Source organism: Podarcis melisellensis (genome assembly GCF_964234715.1).
Source record: "Podarcis melisellensis genome assembly, chromosome: 3".
Lineage (NCBI taxonomy): Eukaryota > Metazoa > Chordata > Lepidosauria > Squamata > Lacertidae > Podarcis > Podarcis melisellensis.
The window spans coordinates 44,459,588-44,471,997 of NC_138530.1; the positions used below are offsets into that span (position 1 = coordinate 44,459,588).

The 12,410-nt window shown below is 38.2% G+C and overlaps 1 protein-coding gene across 4 annotated transcripts in view; it reads right to left on the reverse strand.

Annotated features, from left to right (window-relative positions):
* CHRM3 (cholinergic receptor muscarinic 3) overlaps window positions 1–12,410 on the reverse strand; it is a 224,552-nt gene that overhangs the window by 68,804 nt on the left and 143,338 nt on the right. For all 4 annotated transcript variants that reach the window (XM_081905820.1, XM_081905822.1, XM_081905821.1 and 1 more), the window contains one exon: window positions 8,668–8,930. The gene's annotated coding sequence lies outside the window, so the exon portion shown is untranslated. The remainder of the gene's footprint in view (window positions 1–8,667; window positions 8,931–12,410) is intronic.

The window sequence follows — 12,410 nt, forward strand, 5'->3', positions numbered from 1 at the left end:
CATTTGGGTAGTATGCCTGTTTTAAAAATTTCTACCATGTTGTTGCAGGGCTGGCCCTATCTTTAGGCAATGTGAGACAATTGCCTCAGGTAGTAGCTGGCACAATGCCTTCACCATTTCCTCTGAGTCTTCTCCACTAGCCTGTTCTATAACTCTTGGGCTAGCTAGCTTGCTGCTCCCAGGTATGGTGGAGGATGTTGTCCCAATGTCAGTACTAAAGATAAATCAATTTGCCATTCCATCATTCTGCATGCAGTTGTGAGGCAGGGCACCATTGTATCCTGCACCTCAGGCAACAAAATGTCTTGGGCTGGCCCAGGTTGCTCACTGAAAACAATCTGTGATCAACTGCCCTTTTTGCTATCTACAGTCATATTTTCAATATTCCTATATGACCTGTAAGAGGCTTATAGCTTAATAGACTCTCTGGACTTTTCTAGTATGACCTGGAGTGCCCTTATTGTGTTCTGCGCAAAGGTATAATAGAACTAAATCTGCAATCCCTATACATTTCTATTCCAAAGTAAATCATATTGAGTTCAATGGGACAAGCTCAATGTTTCCTGCTTGGCAGGGGGTTGGACTCGATGGCCCTTGTGGTCTCTTCCAACTCTATGATTCTATGATTCTAAGCTCCCAGTTAGTTCAGAATTGCAGCCAAAGTTTTTATGGAACTCACTATATCTAGTGTGCTTCTGAAGTGCTGATGCTGTGATAGCCAAGCCTGAAAGGAATAATGTTAGTTCCTGGGCTCCTAGAACACAACCAGAAAGATGCATGTGACTAATAACATGTTTGTCATAATATACATGCTACAAATATTTAAGAAGTGATATGCACGATTTTGTACTTTCACCATTTAATGTCTAATTGAGGGGATAGTTTGGGATTCAAGGGGAGTTTTCCCCAGTAAGAAACTAGGGATATTCTAAGTAATAACATTCTACTGGGACAGCTTTAGATGATCATGTATTTGGACAATTGGATACAAATAGGACAAAGCAAAATGAGGGAGAAATGGGGAAAGCTGATGTAAGTAAAGATTCATTATAAAATGTTCAATACATGTTGTTGCATTTCCAACAAACAAAACTCCAAAATAACTCTCGCATTTCTAAGCAATATTGGCCATAGATATATCCTGAACAATTTGTCTTCTGGTGAACAAGTCACAAAAATCTAGTGTTCTGCTGGAGATCTTGTAAACACATTTTCTTAGACAGGATTTGGCCATTTAGACTTTCCCCTGCATTTATCAATGACAAAATGGTTGCAAAACTAACAGAAGGATAAAAATGACAATATAGATACAGGGGCAAATGCAGGGAGAGTTGATAGATATTGTAAAGAGTCTATTTTCTACATACTATGCACACTTTTCATTAATTAGGGTTCCACAAGAGGAACGCCTGACAAAACTTTACAAGCAAGTTTGTGATTACTATACAGTACCGAAAAATAAATACGAACGAAGACTCACAAACATAGGAAACCATGACTAGGCTCGCTGTCAAAACAGCAAGTGGAAAATCAAGCACTGAGAATAGCAGTGTTTCTGACTGCTCTATGCTATGTGTCAGGATAAATATAACTGCAATTATGACAGCATTCTTTCCCTGACTATATGATGGCATTTTAGCCAGGGTATGCACATCTTCAATGAGAGTAACATCACATAACATTTAACATGTATTTTATTCTACTAAACAGTGCAATTAGCAGTGGGAATGGACTTGAAATCATACAAAAGGAACGTGTCACAAGAATCATCAAGAATCCTTGGAATATAGTCTAGACAGTGACTCTGTAAGTGAGGAAAAGACAAATGGAATCTTACCAATAATTTTAGATTAGTGACCAGGGTATAAGAAAAGATTGCAATCTTTGGAACATGTAGATGAGCAAGCCCATTAACTTGGCTAATTTTTGGAGTAAGTAGCTAGAACCTAGATATAGTGTTTCCCCCCCCAAAGTTAGTTGTGCATTATAAACATTATTGCTTCATTTTCTTAAAAAAAACCTTTTAGGAGAGTAGAAAGGAGGCTTATTTTTTATTTTAAAAAATATGACAACTAAAGTCCAAAGTTAAGAGCAAACAGAACTGTGGCAGCAGATACAGATATGCATGTATTATAACCCAAATCAAATTGTTTTATTCTGTGACAGTCAAAACTTCTGGTTTAGATTTCTTACATCACAAATAAGTCCTCATACTATGATAGGTTAATATCAAACAATTCAGCCTGCTACGCTTTGTGTACGATTACAGGAAGCTACACTACACCACATTTCTCAATCAAGATCTTTATAGGATCATCAAAAGCATCTCTAACCCAAAGTCCCAACTGAGTTCATTCCCTGGCTTCAGATGCTGTCAAAGAAGAGTCACTGCAATGTATGACACCATATGTGCACTCTGCAATTGCACTGAGGCATTTGTGTAACCCTCTGAGAAATTCTGTATCAGTCTCTGGATTTTCCCCAACTGTTAGATCTTGTGTGGGACCGGTGCCTCCCTACCTTTCAGTCCTTAGAGGGCTGACCTTTGGAGTGGGTGTCGGCTTGGCAAAGGAAGCTTGTTGAAGGGCAAAGCAGATTTGTATTTTGACAATGTGAAATTTGTGAGAAAGGAGGCTGGAATGGTGGCAGTAAGGACAGGGAGGAAGACACTCCTCTAAGACAATGATTTACTTGGTGTCAAAATATAAACAGATGCAAATGATAGTAAGATATAACAGTTGTGGTTCTGAGTATCAGCAATCTTTTAAAAGCTGATGATTCTTTATTATTATTTAAGCTACTTATACATTTCATTATAATTAATCAAGCACAAAATCTTTTCTATAGTAAGTACAGAAGCTATATTATTCAATGACATTACCAGCATCCTTCAGTGTACAATATAAAACATGGAAGGGAAAAATATTTATTTGGAGCAAACAGGGAAACTCACTACCTGAGTACAAATTTCCATCAGATTTTACCCCCCATCCACACATGCTTCTTTTTCTATAATTGGTATCACACAGGAGGGACTATTCAATTTATGAAAATGTTAACTTCCAATCAAAAGGAATATTTATGTTAAACAAGTAGAAGGAGTTTTGCCAATTTACAGCAGTAGCTGAGACTTAAGCTGCAAAGCAATAATTAATTATTGAAGTTTACTGCAAAGGGATAAAATCTAGAAACAGCTTATTTCACTGCAGGTGCTTCATGGAATTAATAAACAAATCATTGTTAATCAGTTGGCCCTATCTATGGGTTTGAAAAATCTATATCCAGTGGAGATTGGTCCACTAGGACTACAGGAGCACAGTGCACACAATGAGAATGTCAAGCAATTTTTTAAAGAGTTTCCTCTCCAGATCTCAAAGCTATGTACTCTTCCATCTCCCATACACATCTTATACTTCTGTTTGAACTGAGGGAAGCCCTGCAAACATTTCTGTCAATCTGTTTCTTTCCCTCTGGCTAATCAGCTCTGCACCAGACAGCCAATCCTAATCCAAAAGTATAACTATGGAGAAGAGGTTCCTGCCATGTGCCTGATTGAACTGCCTGAAATTCAGCCCTACCAGGAAGGCTCCATCGCCATCTGTTGTGATCAGGGTTTTCCATCACAGCTACTGTAGCAAATTAGGCTGGAGTCAGGACTGCTTCACATGTGGTAACCTTAACCTGTACCAGAATCATGCATCTGTTCTGAGCATGCTCTGAGCTGTTTCCTTCAAAGCTCCACCTACCTAACAAGGCCTTAGGAGTGTGCTTGCTCCTTGAACACTGCCTTTTCATGTAAGAAGTGCAAATTCATTTATACACTTAGAATCAATGCAAAAGATTGTTTAATTACCTTTTCAGATTCTAAAAACATGCATTCTGTGGTACAGAATGAGCAAAATCATGGCACTGTATGTATCCAAGGAATGTGCTCTGAAAGCAGCAGCTTACGTAAGGAAAACACATACTCTGCGTACACACCAGTTCTTTTCTTTAATTGCAAAGTATCTCAGTGTGCTCATTCATGCTTCCCTAACCCTTTCACTGACAACACAATATGACCTAAAGCTACAAAATGATACCAGCAAGAGATCTCTGAGCATTGCAATTAGCATGTCTCATAAGTATCCCAAAGAGTTTAAGACTGCCAAACACTACAAAAATTATACATTTGTCATGAGGTGTAATCGGTTAAAACTAACATGCGCTGTACAACAATGTCTGTGACCCTCCACAATCTTGTTCCCCCACAGCTGCCAGTCTGCTGTGACTGAAGACATGTTTGCCAGTCTGTTTGGCTCAGTTGAGATCTTAATGACATCCGCAGGCAGGAATGAACAGATATAGGTCCCTAACTTTTCAGCACACAACATTTTTCATTCCACAGCTATTCCGTAACAATCAATTTAATATGTTGGCCATTAGGGTAATGGAAAATTATTCTGAAAGTATTTTCCCCCATTGCCGTCCCACTACAGCTCCAAGGAACTTTAGGACAAACACATTAAAATAAACTACACCCCTCCCCCCCCCAGGCAAAGCAATCCAGTGTTGTTCAGACCAGATAGCAAAGCATACTGTTTTATTCCTTTTTGTTCTTCTCCCTTCCCTCCTACCTTCTAAGGGAGCAACTTTCATAGGACAGACATAGCTTGCCAATAGTTTGCCAAAACAGTCATGAGTTGCAAGCCCAAGGCAAATATTTGTGATGCTGATTCAAAGAACAGCACAAAGTAATTGGGCATTATCACCAGAATTACTTTAAGACTTTATTCCATTTTGGAAATAAGGCTAAATAGTATTATTTTTGGTTATGTATAAATTGTGAGTTGGGATCTTTGTTATCCAAAGCCAAAAAATCCCCAAAGAACATTTTCCTGCACATTTCTTACATCATTTGTTGGACGGAAGAGTGTTAAAAAGTGGGTAAAACCTGGTGTATTTCAGTTATATTCAGAATAACATCCTCTAAAAGTAATAAACATCGCTATATATGTCCGATTATTTTAAATATATACAAGTTTTAAAGTTGTTTGCTATCTAGCATTACAGCTAAAGATAAAGTTTGTCGGATTCACTATGCACCAATCAGGTTGTAATTCTACATGTTCAGAACTAAATACTGCCATTTTCAAATCAGACTATATGTTCATGGTTGTGTCTGACTGCTGTAAAATCAAAAAAAGGATCATAATAGCACTAGAAGATCAGTTCTCAAAGATGGCAAGAAATAAGGTCTCTCAATTAAGTAATGTTGTCATTCTGCACTAGACTTGGCTAACTTGACATTGGTATTTCATTTGGACAGAATCAACATAGGAAGCTGTCACCATCTAGCTCAGTATTATCTGAATTGATTGACAGCAATTTTCCAGGGGGTTTCAGAGAGTTTTCCCCAGCCTTATCTAGAGATGCGAACCTTTTATCTGTAAAACATGCTCTCATCACCAAGCTACGGCCCTTCTCCTATTCTTAACACTAATGCCTAGGTGCCTATTAATGAACTCACATATTCAAGGAGACAAGGCCAGCCCATGCATGAGGCAGGGTGAGGAGAGCACATGAGGCAGCCGGATCCACAGGGGCAGCAGATCCCTTTGTAGATCTTTACTACCTTCCTTGTTCCTGCTGTAGTTCTTCACTCACTCCTTCCCTGGAATGGGGAAAAGCCATTTTGTGATTTGCCTCAGGTGCCAAAATGTTTTGAGTCGGCCCTGCAAGGAGAACTGCTTTTATCCAGCAAAATCTCAGTTCTATAGTTGCCACATGACACAATCTCCTTAGGCAAAGGGGGGTGGGGAAATCTTACATTTTATGTAAACAATTACAACTGAAGGGTGCAATCCTGCCAAAGTTAACCATTTTTTAAAGCCATTGATTAATGGTAGAGTTAAGCACATGATTTATTCTACCCAATTTCAGTCAATGGGAAAAGCAACTAATCTATAGTGTACAAATTGGATAAACAGCAGGGAATTGCCTGTCAAAACATTTCATCTTGAAATCCGAAAGAATTGCCAACTGGACTACAGAGAAAACATTGCCTGCTGGAATTGAATAGGTAAAATGCAAAATCATAACTGAGTGAATAATTCACACATTCAGAATAAAGAAACTGCCACAGATTATTGATGATCGACCTAAACTCAGAAATAGTGGAATGACCCACACCAAAAAAGTAGTGATTATGCAGTCAGACAAACAAGTAGTGCTAAAATCTTCTGCACAGTTAAGTATTGGCTATGGCCATGTGAAGTATTGGCCATGACACTTAAGGTTGATTTTTCAGAATGTATTGACCCTGCCAGAGAACTGTTACATTTATAATTACACAAAGAGAAACATTGATCCAATGATTAAAGGCATAAACTTGGAAGCCTAGGTCACTTCCTAACCCGGTAAGTCTCAGTTCATAACCACTGTTTAATTTGTCAGTTAGCATCTGTTTCCAAATCCATAAATAACAACCTCCATTAATGACCAAGAACCGCATGATCATTCATTTAACAGCTAGTTTTTATTTAAACTCATTAAATGCCTACATTGCAGTAATACACATCATATTGTGTGTCTCTGTGACAATAAGCTTTTTAAAAAGGAAAAACGAAATAAAGGCAAGGCAATTTAAAGACTTCAGAGCCCTGTCAAATGATATACTGAATGAAACTGTCAAGGGAGTGGCTAGAACCACCCTTCAGGTTCATCCCAGGTAGGGAATTCATCTACCTGGGATGATGCTTTTAATTTGAAGCATGATACTGCATAACCAGCCATCTAAGTGATACTATGGAGGGGCAAAGCTCACTGACACAGCAAATGTTTTGCATGCAATTGACCCAGGTTCAACACCTGACATTTTCAAATTAAAAGTATCGTGGGTAGTGAGACTATGAAAGTCTCTCTGAAACCTTAGTGAGCTGCTTCTAGTTGAAACAGACAATATTGGGATGAAAAGGACCAATGGTCTGATTCAAATCAAATCAGCTGCTTCTTCTTCTTCACCCTCACAATGTTATCTATAAAATATTAGAACACTAAATATATCATATAAACTGAGTTTGAGACTGATGTTCAAGTACATCTGGCATAAATAGTCAACTCCTTAAAATTTCCAGCTGTTGAGGAAAGGCCAGTGAATTAAAGCTACCTTGTATCATTTGGGCAGTAGGGAGAGACTTCTTGGTCAAGGAATGAGACTAGTAGGTGTCCTGAAGAACAGCATGTGAAGAACTTCATTACAGTGGTACCTCAGCTTACATATGCTTCAGGTTACAGACTCTGCTAACCCAGAAATAGTGCTTCAGGTTAAGAACTTTGCTTCAGGATGGGAACAGAAATTGTGCTCTGGTGGTGTGGCGGCAGCAGGAGGCCCCATTAGCTAAAGTGGTGCTTCAGGTTAAGAACAGTTTCAGGTTAAGAACGGACCTCCGGAACGAATTAAGTACTTAACCTGAGGTACCACTGTACTTAGAAGTTTCCTCAGCAATATATAGTAACAACCACACACCAGTATGAAAAGAGTAGTATTTTATGACACACATCAGTCTGTCATAGAAGGCAAATGACTCAAAAATATGACAATGAACAGTATTCTTTTTGACACAATGAAATCAGTGGAGTAGTCAGTGCCAAGTGAAATCAAGGACTCACGACTGCACAGACATAACTGAAAACACGTATCTGAAAGCATTATGGTTTTTGTCCATCATAGCCTAGATGTATGTTTACTCTAGAAGACTGTTACTAATGAAATTTATCTACAGTCATTTAGAATCTATTGAGATTTTTGCTGCACTCTGCAGGAAGCATGTGGAATACAAACCCAACAGTAATACTTGTCTGGAAATCCTAGCACTCATTGAACTACATACTTTTAAAAGGATAAGGCCACATCAAATTCACAAATCAATTTTTCGTGTATGAGAATGTGTCCAAGAAAATGTTTACCACCCTGCAACTCAAATACTGACTAAACTATTAAAACATGTCTACCCGGTTTACTGCCTGAGCCTGAATTCCTTGCATACATTCCTACAGAATGTCGCAGAATAGCCTGATAGTTATCTGGCTAATCTAAATTAATTTAATTGTGGTATGAGCATCTAAGGGGAACAAATTTAAAGAAAATTCAGCAGCAGGGAATAAAATGCTTGACATTTATTGAAAAACTTTACATTTCTAGCCCTGGAAATTACGGTTGGGTGCAGAATCTTTCCAATGCTACCCTTCATCGTGCATTTCAATATGCAGGAACGCATTTAACACAATACTAAATAATTGTTTCTAATTCTGTTTAAAGTGCTAAGTGGATTAATTCAAAACAGAAGTTTAAACAGTGTTATTTGCTTAAAAAAATTAAATTCCCATTGCTTCTTTTTGCCTTATTTGCCCCTAAAATATAGCATAAATACAGTTACGGTGACAATCTTAACTATATGAAAATGCATATTTCCCTGCCACCATTCTCAATTATTTTCTTAGGCAAGGCTCCAAAAATGCTTGTATCTCACAATAATCCATCTCTGTATTTCATATGCTAACTCTTTAAATGGGTGCAAAATGCCTTAGAATATGAGAAAGACATTGTCTCACTATCTCATACTGACTCAAGTGATAACATTTTACAGACATATTTCCATTGTCTAAAGTTGCCTAAAGTGATCCTACCTTTGAGAATAAGTCCAGGGTGCTGTATTCAGTCAGTCAATCCTGTTGTATCCACCTTAGGCCTCTGCACTTCTCTTTGACAGAGGCAGAAGTGTGGCAACTAATCCAAGTGATGAACACCTCATGACACATTCCATACCATAACGATGTACCACAGAACATGGCACCAATTTAGAGTTCAGCAGAGTGCAAGAGGCAGGAGATTGGAGCGACTGGCGATGGTCCCAGACATTTTCTTTCAAGCCATGGATCACGGGGAGGATCTAGTGAAAATAATACAAATAAAAGGGCATTTCAGGGATGAGAATAATACAGAAAAGAGAAAAAGCCATTTATATTGTACTTTTAAAAAGTTCAATGGCGCTTTGACTGTAAAAATCACTTGAATACTCAGGGAAGCAAAAGTTCAGAGTGGTCTTCAGATACTGTCTGAACTGAATCATTCAAGTGGAATAATACATACTTACTAATCTTTCAAAATAATTTGGAAACCCTGCCAAAGGAATATGATGCTGTTTTTAGGAAGATTTTTATAAAAAAAACCTTTTTATTCCAACAACTGTTTTGCAGTTCCCCATTACCCATACCCGATTCTAAGACTTTGAATGGCTTTCCCCCAACAGAGGCGTATATCTGGAAAACTAACTGCTGTGTTCCAAACTTGGAAATACTGGAATTGTATCATTTTATTGCATCTAATTACTATTATCATAAAGGAAGATGAATCAACTGATTCCCACCCCCTGATAGCAGCAGTTCTTCTAAAAGCACAATTATTTATAACTAAGTTTCTCAATGACTTTTTATAAAAGGATCTGAACACTGCACAAGTCATTTTTAACACTCTCGGTTCAATGCATCAGGAAGCCACCTGATGCCCTCCAGATGTTGAAGTACAGCTCTCATCAGTCCCAGCAAGGATAGCCAAAGGTCAGGGATGGTGGGATTTATAATCCAACAATATCTGGAGGCCACCATGTTGAGGAGCCCTGCAATACATATTAAAAGTAGACTGATACAAGCAAATGCTTAATCTTTCACCTCCCCCCCCCATGATTTCTTTGCATTTTAATTGTTGTGGGAGAACAAAAGTATCAGAAATGCTCCAATACTGACTTTTATTTATTTGAATGGAATGTAAACAAGAGATTGCAAATTAGATGTGTCTAACAAAAAGTTAGCTCAACATCAAAAAAACGAAGATCATGGGCACTGGTCCCATCACCTCCTGGCAAATAGAAGGGGAGGAAATGGAGGCAGTGAGAGATTTTACTTTCTTGGGCTCCATGATCACTGCAGATGGTGACAGCAGTCACAAAATTAAAAGACGCCTTCTCCTTGGGAGAAAGGCGATGGCAAACATAGACAGCATCTTAGAAAGCAGAGACATCACCTTTCCAACAAAGGTCCGTATAGTTAAAGCTATTGTTTCCCAGTAGTGATGTATGGAAGTGAGAGCTGGACCATAAAGAAGGCTGATCGCCGAAGAATTGATGCTTTTGAATTATGGTGCTGGAGGAGACTCTTGAGAGTCCCATGGACTGCAAGAAGATCAAACCTCTCCATTCCGAAGGAAATCAGCCCTGAGTGCTCACTGGAAGGACAGATCGTGAAGCTGAGGCTCCAATACTTTGGCCACCTCATGAGAAGAGAAGACTCCCTGGAAAAGACCCTGATGTTGGGAAAGATGGAGGGCACAAGGAGAAGGGGACGACAGAGGACGAGATGGTTGGACAGTGTTCTCGAAGATATGAACATAAGTTTGACCAAACTGCGGGAGGCAGTGGAAGACAGGAGTGTCTGGCATGCTCTGGTCCATGGGGTCATAAAGAGTCGGACACGACTAAATGACTAAACAACAACAAAAAGTTATTCTGAACATTTAAGCAAGAGTCTTTGCATACTGCCGAAATCCAACTCAATGTTTTACATTAAAAGGGCAAAATAGGACTATCATCAAGTATCTTAAAACCATCATTTTTTAATGAAGGATCCAAACATTTGAAGAAACACATTTTTCCCAAGTAGCATATTACATACAAAACAACTTTATTACTTGGAAATTATTGTAAGCCAACAGAGCTTCCATTTTTTTTAAAAAAAAATGTATTGATGGATAGAGCATAAAATTTAGACAATGTAGGTTCAAATCCCTATTCATTCATGAACTCAGCAGATTGCTTTGGAAGTCTGTTTTTCAATTTTTAGAGGTCTTTTTAATATGTCAATATAAATGGCAACACCACACTGAGTTGTGAAGAACTACGAAGCCGTAATACACATTGCAAGCTAAACCTGGGATAGAACTGAAAGTCAGGAAAAAAAGTTGGCTGGCCTTCATTATGTGGTGCATTTGTTTAGTGAGAATACATCTTTCTTCTTTTAAAAAAGCTAGTAACACAATGCAAATAATGTAAGAAAGGTGCAATCCCGGTTGCTTTCAGACTCTTGCCAGTTATTATGACTCTTTGAGTGTCTGAATCATTGACAAAGATTCAACATGCTGATCACAATTTGTTTTACAATGAGATCAAAGGTCCCCCTTGCCTCTCACACTGAGGCCTCACACTCTCCTCCACACTGGCCATGTTGGCTTAGAATCCTTCACGTTCCTTAGTAAAGTGGTGGTCTTTTTAATCATAGCATACCGTGTTTGCCTCTTCATTTCAGTTGGCAGTGCATGCTGTTTTGACACTCACTGATCCACAGAGATGGAGCTACAGATTAACTTAGATTCAATTTAAAAGCACATACCTTTCAATACTCTTTATACTTAGTTCAAAGCCTATTATAAGTAGTGGGGAAAGTAGCACAAAAGCCCTTTAAAATGAACTGGGTTTTTTAAAAAATAATAATGCGGATGATACCAAAAAAGGCTAAGAGAAGTGCATAGTTCTCAACAGCTTAGTTGGTTTAAAAATAAATAAATCAAGATGCTATATATTTTTTTGCTCATTATTTAAGATAATAAATGAGTCAAATGCTATTAACATCTCAAATCTACTGATGTCAATGGGAATTTCAACATGCCCCAGGTTAAGGAGAAACAGGTTTATTTTCACTTAAAATAAATTAGTTTCAGCTCATGTAGCATTGCAATTTAATGACAGTTGTCTAATTTCTCTTGCACTCTTGAAATATTTTCAATTTAGATATGACTGTTCTACTGCAAGAAGGGACAATTGCCAGTTTTTTATTATGTCAATCTGGGGGGGGGGGCGGATCTGTCACCATTCTAGTAATAAACCAGTGAAGTCTAGGGAGCATAAAATATCTGAATATCAGGCTTGTCCATACTGGGCTTTACTGTGAATTTGAAATTGTCTGAGTCCAAAATTTCTGAGCATTGTTCACATGATCCATAGGAACAGTTTAACAATCAAAATGAGTGAATCTCCTACCTCCTGGAAAAAGTGGGGAGAAAAATTGTTATGTGGACAGGCAGGCTGAGGGGAGCTGTGAGGTTGGATCAGACCAGTGGCACAAAGGCTAAGACCTGCCTTGTATAAATGAAAATAAAAACCCAAATATGATCTTCAAAACAGAAAGGATTCTATGACTAATTTGCTTTCTTTTTCCTTGCTGCCACATCAGCTATCCTCTTTTGAAACATTGTTAATGGTTGTGTTGGGTTTATACATCCTAAGTTGATTATATGTCTTTATTTGTAAGTAGTTAGCAGAGAACAGATAAACATCCTTTTCATCCTGTAGCTTTGAACCGCCTAGTTAATCACAGATATG